A 14,008-nucleotide genomic window follows, 5' to 3' on the forward strand; every position below is an offset into this window, starting at 1 on the left:
AACATGGAAGCGGTGCTGGCGGCATCGGGGACTGCTGTAGACGTTGAGTACGAAGATGCTGTTGCGCGTCTTGCGTGGTGGAATTAGTTCTACGAGGACGTTTTCAATGTCTCTGGCCGTAGTGTCGTGTTCGATAACTGTGTGCGCTCGCTTGACCAGCGTGGTGACGTTTGGTTTCACCGCCTTGCCTGTTATAGACTGGTACCCCGTGAGTTTCGCGGGGCCGTTCGTTTCTTGCAATATGATGACGTCTGGGCGTTCGGGGATCGTTTTCAGGTATTGTTGTAAGTGCACTCGTTTGTTTTGGTAACTCCTGCAGTTCCACTGCCATATTGTGTGTTTTGTTTGGGTGGGTGTCGGGCCATGTTTATATGTTGTTAAATGTGTTGCGCCGCTTCCCTATGCGACTGTACGATCGTGCTGTTCGTGGCTTCTAATCTGGACAGTCTGAGGTGAACGCTCTCCAAGCTCTGCTGGATGGTACGCGTTATGGACGCGATGATGGTTTCCTTGAGATTGCTTAAGCGGGCCTCGAGTGCATCTATTCGCGCGGCGCGTATCGCTGCGCGCGTGCGCTTGCGTCGTGTTGCTTCTGTAAGGGTGGGAGAGGGCCTGCGTTTAGTATCGGGGAATTCGACCTCGTCGTCTTCTGTGGGTTCCTCTTGTGTTTCCTGCGTGATCCCTGTGGGAGTGGGTCTGCGTTTAGTATCGGGGAATTCGACCTCGTCGTCTTCTGTGGGTTCCTCTTGTGTTTCCTGCGTGATCCCTGTGGGAGTGGGTCTGCGTTTAGTGTCGGGGCATACGACCTCGTCGTCTTCTATGTGTTCTTCGTGTGTTTCCTGCATGGCCTCTGTAGCAGTACCGCTTTTCACGGCATGCTGGAGTTGTTCTATGAGTTCGTCTTTTGCACGAATCTGTGTCTGCTTGTGTTCTATTTGCTTCTCCAGCGCTTGTATCGCCTGTGTTAATTTAGCTATCTCCGTCTCTGTCTTAGCGGGTGTTTTGTCGCCAGCCTTCGCAGTTGGTTCTCGCTTTCCCGTGGCCGCATCTGCCCAGCTCACCTTCTCGGTGGTCTCGGTGTCTCTCGTTGCGGTCCTTCTGGGGGTGCGGCTGCGCATCCGGCGTTCCTTCCGGGGGTCCGGGGTGCGGTTCCGGGACCGGGAGCGGCCTCGGCTGCGGGTCCTGGATCTCGAGCGGGACTTGCCGGCGGAGCTGGTGGCTTTGGCGGCCTCCTCCGCCTCCTCAGCGGCCCTGTGTCTTTCCCATTGCCTCTTTGTCACGACGTAGCGGTTCTCGTATCGTGCGCGGCAGTTGCGATCCGCCGTCATGTGTGTTCCCCCGCACGGCTTGCAACGGGGGGAGCACTGGTGGTCGGGGCCTGGGTTAATGGCGTCACAACCACGGCACACTTTCTTCTGAGGATTGGGGCACACGTCCATGCGGTGATCGAGTCTTCCGCAGCAGTGACACATGTCGATTTGTTTACGATACAGGGCGCAGGGAAGGAGGGCGCCGCCGTACCTGACGTAGGAAGGCAATCGCGGTCCTTCAAAGGCCACTATGACCGTCTTGGTATTACTGAGCCGTTTGGCTGCCAGGGCGTGGGGGTTGCGTCCATGAATGATATTGGCGTGAATGGACTTGGCGTCCTCCTCCAACGAGATTCCCCTGATTATTCCCTTCACCGTGTAGTCGGGGGCCGTCTCGTAGGCACTGACCTCGTGGCGGCGATCACCGATGGTGATGGCTTCTAATTGTGTATACTTCGCGGCATGAGTAGCATGGCGTGTACTCACAACAATGATGTTTTAGCGGTTGTTGGAACACACGGTGCCCTCCCCTGCTTCTTGCGCGGGCATGTTGGCCGCCGGGTAAATGGCCGATGCGAGGCGCACGGTTCCGGTTCTGGCAACGTCGAGGCCTACTCTTGGTCGTATCACAATCTTCAAGTCACTTCGTGGGAGTAGTGGCATTTTGCTGTTCCTGATGACTTGCTGCTTGATGTTACGCTGTTGTTGGCGCGAACGCTGTCGGTTGCCGTTCGCTCCCTCGCCGGTGTGGGAGTGAGCTCCGTTCTGCGTGTTGCTCTGCACGGTCTCGCGGTTAGATTGGGTCTTGTATCTGATGGTGCACCAACCGTTGCCCTCAAGAAGCTCTTCGGGGGAGATGTCCTCCCCGTTCACTTGGACTTGCATCATTGTGACCCCTCGGGTGGCTGGTGACGTCCAGCGTGCGGACTACTCCGGTAAGGGTTAGCGTGGTGCCGGTCGGGCGCGGGTCAAAACCTCTCTAATTCGGAAGGAAGTCGTTTCCCTCCTTGAATATAGTACCAGTGGAATCTTGGTGACTTCCTGCGTACGCTGGTGTTAAATTCATGGAGTGAATGACTGATAATCACTGCGAAACTCTTTGGAAAACGGAGCCGACGTGAGATGCGGCCGCTCCCTTCGGCGACTTCTTCCTCCATAATTAGCAAAACTTCGTTAATTTATCAAATAGTGACTATGAATTCTCATGCAAGTTATTTCCACCTTTAACAGTAATGTAGCTGAAGACGTGGAAATGTGCTACGTGCTAGGGTCTGTTAAAAATCTTGTTAACGTTTGTATATAAAGATCCTTTAGCGTCACTAGCGTGCACAAAACCACGCCCTTATTGTGACTAGAACCAGCCGTGTAATAGTACAAACCCTATGAAAAATAAAGATGTCGGAGAAACATAATTACATTTCCAGAACACATGTTTCATTTTTGCGCTTTCCTGAAAAATTGGAGGCGATAATAATTTTATTTGTTCTAAACAAATACTTCAACTGAACAAGATCACTTGTTTAGTTCATAAAATACTAAAGACCGACTTCACCTTACCCATCACCATATTTAACCTCCCACGTGCAAACACCAGGCAATCAATTAGCTTTAACTTAAACCTTCCTTATTGCAGCACTGTCTACGGTGAACGATTATTGGAGTTTTTTGGCACTATAGCGTGGAACACTGTGCCTGTGGAAATAAATTAATGAATAAAGCCTTCATTTTAAGAAAGGGGACGGCTCTAGGCCGCTGTTGGGTACTAGGTGGGAAAGGAATCTGGGTTCCCAGATTGTTGGCTGAGGCACATCTTCATCACAATCTTTGATCTCTCGCTTTATGCAGACTCAGCTGCATGTTCAGTTCCGCCGCTCTCGCACGGGCTGGTCGACCCCTTCTACACTACTCGAAACAAGCCACTTTGTCTGCCATATTAACCTTGCATGTCAACGCTTCTTCTTGTCTAGTCAAACGTAAAAACTCCTTTACAAATTAATACTTGTTCATGTAAGCAATGTTACTGAGAAAATCTGTACGTGGTTGGCCTATATATGTTATTTCTGCATTGTACCAGGTACTAGTCACATAAGCTATTGGTCCAACTATTTTTGTACGCATTCCTTGAATTGTGTAGATGAAGCTCATTTTGATTGATAGATTTCACTACTAACGTAAGCTGGTGGAGCTTACGTTAATCAGTTTGACTTGGCCTGTGTCATCAATCTTCTAAGTGGTACATTAACTGTTGCGAACCGGTCGACATGGTAGCCTTCTCTTTATCCTCATACTTTGGACAGTAAATAGTAGCCAGATGTCTGGCGTGAACAAGGCTTCCGCAGACAAGCCAAAACTCTAATACGTATTAACATCTTTTACAGCGAAGCTGTACACCTCTCGGTGGTCGGAAAATTTCGTGGCGTAAACACAAAACTCCATACCCCATACCAGCTGTGCGATAGCTTTGCAGAGCTGGGGGAGAGACAGCTGAGAGAGAGTGAAATCAGAGTACAAAAATAGCATCGCGCCGCATATTGGATGCGGGTCGAGAGGAGGAGTGAAGGCATGTGGTAGTGGGACGCGTAGAGCTGCTGCCGACGCGGATCGCGTTTCCCCGAGTTCGCACGGAACTCGCCTGGTGTCCGTGACTGCAGCCGATGCATCTGGCGGCGGCTCGGCAGGTTTTGACCAGACAACTGGACAATAATTGCTTGCGAAAGACTGAAGCGAGAGCTACGGAAGCTGAAAGCAAGCGTGGCAGAAGAGAACATTCCGAGTTTATATTGAGGGAAGCCGAGAGTTTGCATAGGCGAAGAAATGACGATGCCGAAGTATCTGAACGCGGCCGGTTGAACTCATTGCGGTACTACGCAAAACATCGCGAAGAAAACCTGAGCGCTAGGAAACTAAGTGTATGGTTTGCCACTACTTTACTAGGCTTTCCCCAGCTCTGCTGTTCTCTGGTGTTTGAGGTAGCACAGCCACGCATAATTCTTACAGAGAAGCTGTATACCTCTCATTGGTCGGAAAATTTCGTGGCGTAAACATAAAATGCCAGGCTAACAATTGAAGGCAAACGGCATATCTTTCTTTGCAATCAGGCATATATATATATATATATATATATATATATATATATATATATATATATTTATATATATATATATATATATATATATATATATATTTATATATATATATAATATGAGCAAAATATTCATCCCTCATCTTCTTCACCTGTACATTATCATCATCACTGTGCCGTCGTCTTCGTTCAGCGCGTGGCTCAGCTGAATAAAGGCGACGAGACAACAGCTTTGCTGCTGTCTTACAAAGTGGGGGAGATTGCTTTCGATCCCCTAGACCTCTACGACGTCGAGTTCCACTGTAGCTTCGTTCGGGTCACCGTTTTCTCCGCCTGTCCAATGCCATGAACCAAGTACCGAAACCCGGAGCCTCCGGCATCACCCCCGCTGCCCCCCAACCAGCCGCCTCCGCATAGAGCGTGACCGCTCCGCAGCATGACCACACCATATTATCTGGTCTCCCGCGGGATGACGTCGAGGACTGGCTGGAGAACCATGACCGAGTGAGTGGGTACAACCACTGGGACGACACTCAAAACTTCGCCACGTCGCCTTCTACCTGTCCCATGTCGCGAAGACATGGTTCTTTAACCATGAGAGCGCCTTGCCCGATTGGACCACCTTCCAGCACCAAATCCGGAAGATTTTCGGAACGGCATCGATCCGTTCTGAAGTTTCAAAGCGGCAGCTCGATGCGCGCATGCAACATCCAGGGGAGCCGTACACTTCGTACATTGAAGACGTCCTTTCTCTTTGCCGCCGCGTCGACGCGGCAATGAGCGAGCCCGATCGCGCTCGACACATTTTATAACGCATTAGACACGTTGCGTTTAACGCACTGGCAGTTAGAAACCCCACCACTGTAGACGATGTCATCGCGACCTGCCAGCATCTGGATACACTACAAGCCATCCGGTTACAGCCAGACGACTGTGAAACGCGACCTTCTTCGGATGCTGATTTGCGCACGTTGATTCGGGCTCTGATCCGCGAAGAGCTTCAAGCACAAGGCCTGCCGTGCTCCGCTCTTCCTCCAGCTTACTCTACGTCCAGTGGGCTACGAGACATCATCAAAGACGAGCTGTCTTCCTTGGTTTACGCTGTACGACCTGACCCTTCGACGACGCCAAATCCGCCAGCCACGTACACCCAAGTTGCTGCCATGCAACCTTCCGTCGCTCAACGTGCCCTTCCGGTTCCTCAGAACGACGTCGCAGCCTTTACACCCCGTGCACCTGTACCTGCATTTTACGCCCCCTGGCGCTCCTCCCACCCAATCTGTTATTATTGTGGCATCCGAGGCCAAATCTCGCGGTTTTGTCGAAAGCGCCAGCAGGACGAACGCCGCGGCTACGATGCGTACGAGGGGGATCTGGTGTCCTTTCCGAGCCCATACCAGCGCCGCCCTTAAATACGTTCCTTCTCCCCACCCGCTCCACCCGACCTCCATTCGCAGTCATCGGGATTGACCTCTACGGACCCCAGCCATTATCAGCTAGCGGAAAGAGATGGGTCGTAACTGCAGTTGACCACTTGACCAGGTACGCCGAAAACGCCTCGCTACCTTCAGGATCCGCGGAGGGGATTGCGACTTTCTTCTTGTAAGCCATCTTTCTACATGGAGCGCCACGCGTCTTTTTGAGTGACCGTGGCAAGCGTTTCTGTCGAAGCTACTCGAGGACGTCTTCCGCACATGCAACACCATTCATAAGACGACTAGCAGCAACCATCCTCAGACTAATGGCCTCACAGAGCCCTGTGAACCACGAACCTCCCTTCAACGTCTATAATTGATCCAAACGTCAACGTCTTGAGGTGACGTACATATTACGTCTCGAGTACGTACCTTTTTTATAAGGAAATGCATGGATGTCTATAAGATGTACTATCTACATGAATGTTAGACTACCAGATAACGTACTATGGATGTACATAGGATATCATTCAGGCACCATAAAATAATTGGTACACATAGCACTTGAACCATACCTCCTACGTTTCGAAGGCGTGCAGAATGTATGTATGAATGTATGTATGTATGCACTTACGTGGTGTGTACTGTTATTATTATTGGGTTTTTATTATTATTATTATTATTATTATTATTATTATTATTATTATTATTATTATTATTATTATTTAACTCACCCGAAGTTAGGCATATGACATTACCGATAGATTTACCCCGACATTAGGAAGTGCTATGAATGCCTGAGATGTTTGAGTAATTAAGAACTACATTGAAATCTCGGGCAGCAAAAAAAATATGGAGGTCGCTTAAGCTTCGCCGTTAAGAGTGGAACGCGATAGAGTTATCGGGCCCCGTTAGCATCGCATTTTTCTTTACGACTAGGCTTCACTGCAACACAGAATGCAGAATGTTGGAAATCCAGCTTAAAAGACCAAACTTACACCAATCCCCTTAAAGTGGGCTTCACTTTTAAACAGAAATGGATTGCTGGGAAGACGTTTTTACAGGGGCAATATAAGTCGTCTTATATTAAAATGTGAAGGCCCTGGGACCTTTTTAATTATTTTATTAATTGTTTGCTATTTCCCCGACGCGCACGCGTGTCCGATACGCATTAGGCAGGCTAAGTCCCAATTTGACCTTGTCGAGGATGCGAGCGACATCAGGATAGAATTTTCGCAAGTAAACTACCCGAGCGCACCACTGTTGGTATGGTAGAAATGCTGGAAAAGGGGTTTGTGTTTGCGTTTCCTCGTAACAGAATTGTTTTCTCGTACATTCAAATTACAATCCGATGCCACCATGGCTGTAGGCTGTGGTTTTTCTGACGGATTTTACTGTGAGAAATGCAATTTTTTGTTCACTAACACCTTGCGCCACACGGAGGGCCTGCGCGGTCGGGGTGGTTCGGGATCATTTTCTCCGCCACGGACGCCGACGCCTACGCCGCATTTTCTGCGACACGGGGCCCTTAACGCTGTCGTGTTAATAAATATCATTGACCTACAAGGCTTATCTAAAATCCACTCCACAATGTAAGTATATTCCCCGTGCAGCCTCATAATATTGCACACGACATTGTCTAAATCTCAATTATATAATTGCTGTGCTATTTTATTTTATTATTTTAATATCTCATGCAATATTTTAATATGATTGTGTTGGTTATTTTGTTGCTTTTGTATTGTTTAAATAATCTCAAGAAGTGACAGTTCCCTGAAATATAAACAATATTACATATTTGCAATCTTTTTGTTTCGACGCCCTATAAATCATTGCGTCCAAAGTTCGCCTTTATCTCTTGCCTACCCCAATTCGATAATTTTTGGTTGGTGCACGTGTAGGTATAGCAATCGGTATTAGTATTGTGCTAATTGCTTGTTGAAATGAACGTAAAATTTCAAATTTCGCGCCTACATCCTGAAAATTGTCCTTAACAAAATGGCGCCTACAGTTATCAACGGCCTTTTGTTTGTACTTTAAAGATAAAACCTTGTGAACGTTGCGTTTTTGTATAATTATTGTTACATATTATAAGATTTATATTATAAAATGATAACGTCAACATAGTAGTAATTTTAAAGAAGAATTGACAAGAAGCAGTCTGGCGCAACGTCTCGCGTTTTCCTTCTGCCTGCTTTGGCGGCGTATTTGCGTTGCGATTGCATCATTCTTCTCGGAGCCGGAGTGAACTTGAAGTCGCGTGTTTGCATTAGTTTTTTGAAGTGCTGTTGGGGCTGGGGCTGCGTGATCGTCACTGGCGTCCTCCAGAGTGCCCACCGATCAGAAAGTCGTACGAACCGCAAGCTTTGAACGTCTGTTTATCGCACCATCGAAAGCGGCGGTACAGAAGGCGCGATGTGAGCTCCGGTGGGAACAGCAGCCCTTTGTCTCGTAACGGTAAGTAAACTTTTGTTAGCGTAGCCAGCATGCTTTTGTGTATTGATTATGAACAGTATGTTGAGAGATGTCAATAGCAGAGCACGCCGCGAGGTTGCCGAATTGTTTGAAGCGCTTGGCCAGCCTGTCGAGGCAGGCGACAGCCTTGCACACCGGCAGCTCAGTAAGCGTTCGCGACGGGCTAGCAGTAGCGTGCCCAAAAGTGAACCGCAAGTGAGCTACTCCGAAAGCGAGTATCCTAGCTTCAATGCAGTAAGTGCAACGCCTGTTAGCAGTAGCGCGGCTACAGGCCATTGTTCAGGGCTGGTATTTTGTAGCGATGCCTTTCCGATGCTAATGCCTCTTCGCGCTTTTCGCGCTTGGTCAGTGGTCAGAGCGACGGTCCGCTCACGTTATCCACGGTATCAGCCGTCGTGAGTGGTGGATGATAAGACTAGTAAATAAAGCATAAGGCATCGCTACAAAATACCGGCCCAGATTGGACAGTAAGCAGCTCAGATTGTTCAGATCGTAATGCGGCAGTTTTCGGTGACTCGTGTCTATCCGAAGCCAGTGAGGATTCAGAAGAACGGTTGTCCGATGTATTTAACGCTGACGTGCAGGAAACCGCAGAACGGGCAGGAAGCCAAAGCACTAGCAGCTAAAATTTCGCAGCTTCGCTTTCAAAGTGGGCTCTCCCATGTAACATTACCCACAGGTCCCTGATAACATTACCCACCGCTTCTCCGACTTCTAAGAGCACAGGGGTGTTTCCGGAATCTTCCAAAAGATGCTAGAACATTTCTGAAGACCCCCCGTGGGGCTGTCGAGGTATGTGTATGTGTAGCCTTAAACTAGCTTAAATTTCGTTGATAAATTTAAAGGAAGTTAGAGCACGCTTCCACTTCAAATTTACCTGCTACGTGTTTTGCATCTGCTGTTTGATAATGACAAGAGCATATGTAGGTGGAACGTGGTTGGAGTGGCAGCATGCGTATTTTGCACATTGTATACATCAGAGCATTTGGAGCACCGCCAAAATTTTTTGTGATCTTTTTATTGGCCTGAGTTGTTGAGGTGATAAATAGTTTTGCTTCGAGGAAGTTCGAGATGTAGTAATTTGCTTACTGTGTCAATAAATAAATATGTTTGATTTGGAATGCTTTTTTTTCATATAATGACAAAATCTTTATTTAACATAGGTGCCGTCCAGACTGGCCATGAGACCAGCGAGTTTGCTGTAGAAACAGCCATTTGGGAGTGGCTGCGTCACGCTTCTGCCAGGCACAGAACTGCCATTGCCAAGGTAATGCGTCTTCATATGTTTCGCAATGGTTTAAACATATTTCAAATTTGAAACCAGCTATGAAAGGCACTCCTAGGATACGAAAGCAGATTGAAAAAAACGAGCCTTTCTGCATGTTCACTGCAGCAGCAATGGGGTATTTTTTTCTAACTGAGCAACATAGCATGAGTGAGGCTCACACTCGAGCTCTCCTGTATTGAAGAGGAAGCAACTGTCATACAATGAGGTAGGCAGGTAGGTGGTAAACTTCATTGATTAAATTGGGTAACAGTAATTTTTTCTAGTTATAACAAAATAACTGTGTGAGCTTCTTAGCAAAACAGACACTTATTATCATTTACACTAGGCACTGTCGAGTGTAGCCGTGCATTTGAAGCACCTATTTACTATATTCTTTCACCGTAAACTTGAAGCAGTAGGGAAAAATTTAAAGGGGGCTAAGTATCGTGCATTAAGCTGGGGAATGGACGAGTTTAGTGTGATGACATAGAAAGATCGCTTCACTATATATGCCAAGGTACGTTATATTTCAGTTTGGCAAGATGACTATAGAAGATTACGTGAAGTGATAAGTTGAAATATTAGCAAGCTGTACGGTGTGGATTCATTTAGAGCAACAATGATGCTAAAGATTATTAGGATAAATATTTGTCTAGCAGTGAACTTAGAGGTACGAGATTTCTGGCTTTGTATTTTGTGCTTTAGATGGAGGTTGTGGACATTTAAACCCTAAAAAAAGAACTCGTAAGCATCGTGGTGTCCTAAATAATATACTGCATAGGTTTTGTGTCAACCAGCCTACCAGAAACCGAGACTGGTTCTAGATAACCTGTATAGTGCATTATTCAGGGTGGTCTGTGGTCCAAGTCACCAAGTGCTCCAGTACTGTGTTAGGTGTTCCGCCGCTGTGCCGAGTGCTCTCCGTTTCTTCAGTATACCAAGTGCCCCTTTGCGTCTCCATTTTACCAAGTACTCCAATATTGTCAAATGCTTGACCACGTCTGCAATGTGCCATATTAATTTTCAGTGTCCTACGAAATGCATGGGCATTCTAGTTAACTTTGCTTCAGTGCATAAAACAGCATTTTCCTTTAAAAGTTCACTGGAACGCCCATGCATTTCGTAGGACACTTTGAAAATTAATATCTCAAGACTGGTTCAGTCCTGAGAATTCGTTCCAAGTGCATACGCCTTGCGAACTCAGCGGCTGTAATTCGTAGATTGAAAGATGTGCTGTAAAACAATTAAAAGGTTTATTAGAATAATTGTTAATTATTCACTTAGGCGTATTTCTTGCGAAAGTAATGGCCGCCTCATCGAGTAGGTTAGATCAAGGATTATAATTGGGCTATTTGACACAGGCAATTTAAAAAAATTTTGTGCAGCTAAATTAAACACTCGGTATATGTAAGTACTGATACGATACCACTGACTTGATACCGGATTTTGAACAAAAAAAAAACTACTCTGGCAAGCCACAGACCACCCTGAATAATGCAGTATATATGTTTTCTAGAACCAGTTTTGGTTTTTGGGAGGCTGGTTGATACAAAAGCTATGCAGTATATTATTTAGAACACTATGATACTTACGAGTTCTTCTTTTAGGGTTATGTCTGCAACCTCCATTTAAAGCAAAAAATATAAAGCCAGAAATCTCGTACTTGTAAGTTCACTGCTAGACAAATATTTATCCTAATGATCTTTAGCATCATTGTACTCTAAATGAATCCACACCGTACACATTGCTAATATTTAAACTTATCACTTCACGTAATCTTCAGCAGTCATCTTGGCAAACTGAAATATAACGTACCTTGGCATATACACTGACGCGATCTTTCTATGCCATCACACTAAACTCCTCTATTCCACAGCTTACTGCACGATCCTTAGCTCCCTTAAAATTTTTCCCTACGCTTCAAGTTTACGTGCAAAGAATATAGTAGAAAATTTACTGAGTGCAAATCTTAGCCTAAAGTATCGATATTTTTAACACATACGTAATATCTAAAAATGGTATATGATTTTTTTCTCACCAAAGCCTGTGTTAAAAGTTATTAGCTCTCGGCATTTTATGCTAAACTCTTTGACCTTGCGCGACCATGCTTTCTGCAGGACTGTGCCACTGAACAGCCCGGATATGTGTGACATGGTTCCCTCGGCCTGTTGTACCTTTACCTATCACCCGCGGCATCTAGCTGCCAGTGTGATCTTGCTTTCTTCAGGGCTGTGCCACTGAACAGCCCGGACACGTCTGACATGGTCTCCTAGGCCTGCTGTACTTTCACCCATCACCCGTGGCGTCTAGATCCAGTGTGCCGAGTTGTCCAATACTGCCAAGTGCTTTATGATGTCACCAATGTGCCAAATGCTCTAGTACTGTTATGTGCTCCGCCACTCTGCCATGCCCTCTCCACATCTCCAGTATATAAAGTGTCCCATGGCGTCTGCATTTGCGAACTGCATTACCAAGTCTCCAAGTGCTCCAGTACTGTGTTATATGCTCCGCTGCTGTGCCGAGTGCTCTCCGTTTATGCAGTATACCGAGTGCCCATTGCGTCTCCGCATTTTACCAAGTGCTCCGATATTGTCAAATGCTTGACCACGTCTGGAATGTGCCATGTGCTCCACTGCTGTGCCAAGTGTATACTTTGTAAATGATATACATGTCTTAAGTTCATCCAATACCTCTATTGCATAACTTATCCATACAGTTGGTCTTCACATAGACTTCTATGTCATTATGTACACATATTGTAGAGTTGTGTTACTGTTTCTGTAGAGTAGATGTTGTCAACATGTTTTTTTTTCTTCATAGAAGGCTACAGCGCGGAACCAACAAAGACAAGGAACACAGACACAGTGCTGACTTTCAACAAGAATCAGCTTTCTGAAAGTCAGTGCTGTGTCTCTTCTTTGTGTGCCTCTCCTGTCTTCGTCGGTTTCGTGCCATGGCCTTCTACGATGTTCAACCAACAAGCCCAACTGGTTACTCTGCTCAAATGTATTTTCTACCACTGTTGGCACCTTTGTGCTGTTTCCTATATCAAGTGCCCAGCTTGCTGCTGCCATTGATGTCATCATTGCCAAAACAGCTTTCATAAATAACAGCATAAATTTGGACAGCACAATATTATTTTTAAATTTTCATTTCATTCTTATAAAGAAGATTGTACTTATTTGTTTATTTCTACTCACATTCAACAGATATCACAAGGACCATGGATTGCGTTTATTGTTTTACTCCCAGAAGATGTGTGCATCACTCCTGGAAGTTTGTAGTTTGTGTATTTCTAGTCAGGTTTTGTGGATTTTGCTTCGACCAACTTTCTAGTCACATTTCGCAGATTTTACTTGCACATCTATTGATTTTATTGTTTTACTTGCACATCATTTGTCTGCATTTTGACAAGGTCACAAATATATCTGAGAAAATATTGAGCTTTATGCTGCCAGATGTAAGAGTTGCGTGTTCAAAGAAACTCTTGTTAAAGTTCACGCTATTCCTCGCTTCGACATTTCAGGTCTTTCTGTTCATCTCAGTATTTTTTTATGCAATATTGTCTTAGCAGCGTTTTGTGTATGGTATAACAAGGATTCCTCAGCGAGTGCTTGTGGTAAACTTTGCAAGGGCATGATTTAGGGATTTATTGCTCTGGTTTAGTTCTATATTTTCTAAGCAACAATATCCTAAGATTCAGTATGACATAGGTTTCATTTTTGCTGTTCAACATAGCTTTCATTTTGTTAAACATATCCTGAATAAAAGCTTGAGATACATTTTTGAGGATATGCACGTGAGTTTATTTTAGTTGTATTTTTCTATGAAAGATTACTTTATTATGTGTAATGTTTGTTCTAAAATAAAGTTTTGCTGTGGAACCAATGTTTGAAGGCTGGTATCATTTTTCTATCAGGTGAAAAAGACACTACACGATTGCCGCACATGCTGGGGAATGTATAAAATTACATCTTGGGCACGTATTTATAACGTATTTCAGCTCAAAACTAATATCCAAATAATGTAACAAATGTCCAGCAATTACATCCATATAACATCTTTTCGACGTAAAAAAAGAGGACTTTTGACAGTACCACCTACGTAGATTTTACGTAAACTAGATCTATTTGAACCTCTAATAGAGGTATTGAATGTCCAACTGAAATATCTAATGGACATCCAGGCAATGTTTATGGTTTATAGGGCCGCTTTCATCGAACTCTCTCTGACATGATCTCCATGTACATCAACGCTGACCACGCCAACTGGGATACCATCCTGCCATTCGTGACTTTTGCACAGCGCTGCACAGTGCACTGCTGGCTACTGACCATTCTTTCTAGTTTACGGGCGTCAACCGAGCTCTCTCTTCGACGTCTCTTTTTTTGATTACCCCTGGAACTCGTCGGCGTCAGTGAGTGAGCAGATATCTCGCCTTGCCGCGTGTCGCCATCGC

At 45.5% G+C, this 14,008-nt stretch overlaps 1 long non-coding RNA gene across 1 annotated transcript; it reads left to right on the top strand.

Moving 5' to 3' along the window:
• Positions 1-8,007: 8,007 nt before the first annotated feature.
• LOC119440970 (uncharacterized) lies at positions 8,008-13,696 on the top strand. The gene is made up of 3 exons (XR_005189705.2): positions 8,008-8,264; positions 9,446-9,549; positions 11,667-13,696. It is a non-coding gene; the product is annotated as an uncharacterized LOC119440970 (long non-coding RNA).
• Positions 13,697-14,008: the final 312 nt, after the last annotated feature.

Source organism: Dermacentor silvarum, chromosome 2 (genome assembly GCF_013339745.2).
Source record: "Dermacentor silvarum isolate Dsil-2018 chromosome 2, BIME_Dsil_1.4, whole genome shotgun sequence".
NCBI lineage: Eukaryota > Metazoa > Arthropoda > Arachnida > Ixodida > Ixodidae > Dermacentor > Dermacentor silvarum.